Source organism: Miscanthus floridulus, chromosome 3 (assembly GCF_019320115.1).
Source record: "Miscanthus floridulus cultivar M001 chromosome 3, ASM1932011v1, whole genome shotgun sequence".
NCBI lineage: Eukaryota > Viridiplantae > Streptophyta > Magnoliopsida > Poales > Poaceae > Miscanthus > Miscanthus floridulus.
In genome coordinates, this window is record NC_089582.1 from 51,192,931 (window position 1) to 51,195,722 (window position 2,792).

At 51.0% G+C, this 2,792-nt stretch overlaps 1 pseudogene; it reads left to right on the top strand.

Annotated features, from left to right (window-relative positions):
- Positions 1 to 328: 328 nt before the first annotated feature.
- LOC136545708 (sulfite exporter TauE/SafE family protein 2-like) lies at positions 329 to 1,952 on the top strand (annotated as a pseudogene).
- Positions 1,953 to 2,792: the final 840 nt, after the last annotated feature.

Below are 2,792 nucleotides of genomic sequence, written 5' to 3' on the forward strand. Positions count from 1 at the left end.
GATATAATAGATTATGTATCGCCATTCTGTATTTTTTGGGGAAAAAAACTAAGACCCAAGAGGCTACAACTCGTCTAAACACATAGTTGACCAAACAAAGCTCTTAATTAACATCATATACAACTGTTGTTTCTGGCTCCAGAAGCAGAGACATCTATAAACTTAACAGATAGAAAATTGAAGCATCTACATCGCAAGCATCAAGTGGATCTTATTGTACATTCAACTCCTGCCAATTTGCTTCGTCCTCCGTTGGCATGTTTGCACAGACAAAGTTGACAATAGTGTTGAACATCCTCACAAGTCGCTCCAGAACACGGACAAGATGATGAATTCCTCGCAGCTCCTGATCTTTTCTGCTCCAGCGGCTAACTCAACAGTTGGCCTTTCTCATTGGAGCTCACAGGAGACGGGAATGGGATCTTCCTTGCAGAGCAACCTCGGCACCATTCTTGCGTGCATCCTGTCCTTCCTGGCCGCCGCCGTCTCCAACGCCGGCGGCGTCGGGGGCGGGTCGCTGTACGTCCCGATCCTGAACATCGTGCTGGGGTTGAGCCTCAAGACGGCCACCAAGCTGTCCACGTTCATGGTGACTGGGGGCACGCTGTCCAACGTGCTCTACACCCTGTTCCTCCGCGGTGGCGGCTCCGGCCGGGGCCAGCAGCAGCCGCTGATCGACTACGACATCGCCGTGGTGTCGCAGCCGTGCCTGCTGCTGGGCGTCAGCGTCGGGGTGGTGTGCAACGTCGTGTTCCCGGAGTGTCTCATCACCGCGCTCTTCTCGCTGTTCCTCGCCTTCGCCACGTTCAAGACGTACGGCGCCGGGGTGGGGCTGCGGCGGAGGAGGCCCTTCTTGGACGGAACGCAAGCGGCGGCCGCCGGTGTCAGTGGGTGGACTTGGTGGTGCTTGTCACGGTCTGGCTCTGCTTCTTCGTCATGCACTTGTTCATCGGAGGTGAGGGCGCCAAGGTACGAGAAATGAGATCCTCTGCCCTTGATTGAAACCTAAATTCATTTTGATGATTGTATAAACTGAGTTAACACTGACGAATTAGTTGAAGCCTAGTTCCAGTGACGGGAATGATTAAGAATTTACAAGCTGATGAGAGGACAAACATATGTTGTTTTGTTTCTTCAGGGAGTTTTTGACATAAAGCCGTGTGGAATTGTATACTGGCTGATCACCGTGGCCCAGATCCCTGTCGCCGTGGCGTTCACAGCGTGCATTGGGCACCAGAAAAGAAAATCGCAGGCTCAGCAGCACGGCCAGGTACTTACAATAGAGCCAACAAAACCAGGCACCAATGATGCTATAATTTGTCACTTGTCCCGTTATCCGGAGAGAATCGATGAATTGTGCTTGATGACGAATGATGCAGGTAACCTCGGCAAAGCGCAAGCTGGATGCGTTGCCGGCATACGTCTTCCTGGTGGCTGCTCTGCTGACCGGAGTCATGAGCGGCCTCGTCGGCATCGGAGGAGGCCTGCTTCTTAAGTCTTAACCCTGTGCTCCTCCAAATTGGAGTTCCCCCAACAGTAAGACGATACAAACAGTCCATACTCTTCTCCTCTCTTGCCTCGTCCTGCGCCTAAATTGGGATGCCAAGTAGGCTATTTCTGAAATCTGAACTCTGAGTTTTGTTCAGACGGCGGCGGCGACGACCATGTTCATGGTGCTCTTCTGCGCCTCCATGTCCATGGTCCAGTTCATCATCCTGGGCGTCGACGGGATCGCCAGCGCTCTCCTCTACGCGGCCACTTGCTTCATCGCTTCCATCGTCGGGCTGGTCGGAATACAGGGCGCCATAAGGAGGCCCGGCAGGGCTTCGCTGATCGTGTTCATGGTGGCCGGCATCTTGGCCCTCAGCGCCATTGTCATCGCCTGCTCGGGAGTCGTCCGTGTGTGGGAGGAGTACATGAGCGGGCAGTACATGGGATTTAAGCTGCCCTGAAGAACCGTTGTTAATTGTTATGTGATGTCTGAGTTTCATCTGACTGTTAAAATCACTTTAATTTGCCAAAATAATCTGCTGAAATTCAGACCGATGTAGTGTGCTTGCCTAAGAATATGCTATGCACCCGACATCTTTGTTATATGCAGTACTAGCCCGTTCGCTCCGTCGTATTTGGCTTATAAGCTATGGTTTATCAGCTAATGAATAGTATTTTTCTCTCACGCTAAATCAGCCAACAGTACTTTCAGCCATGGATTATCAGCCAAACAAGTCCAAATGAACATAACGTTGATTATTTTTTGGGCTATGGGTGAAAAAAACTGTGTCCGCACCCAAATTTCGGGCATCTGGATCTTGATATGAGAATGGTGACGCTGAGTGGCTAGCAGCTCTGAATTCTGATTGCACAATTTTATTTGTTGTGGGGTGACTATGGTCCGGTCCACGTTTATTTTAGCGCATGAAATATATTCAAATATATGGATTGTCGAGCACATCCTGGTATAGTTGGCCAAACGGTCCAGCCCTTACCCTTAGCAGCCATGTTCCCATGAGGGGACGGAAACGTGGAATAGGAACTGAAATTTAGGGCATTACATGGGAACGTGGAACGTGGCCATGTTCTTGTTCCCAGGCTGCTAAGGTCCAGTCACAATGGCCTGGCACGGATACGATACGAAAAAAAACACGACCTTAACCTGGCCAGGCACAAAATGCATAGTGCCAGAGTCGGTATAGGGACAGGCGTAGTGTTGTGCTTGACCCGAGACGTTGGCCCGCAGGGCTGGCATTCTAGCTGTTGGGTGGCTTCAGACGATTCCAGACCGTTGGATATAC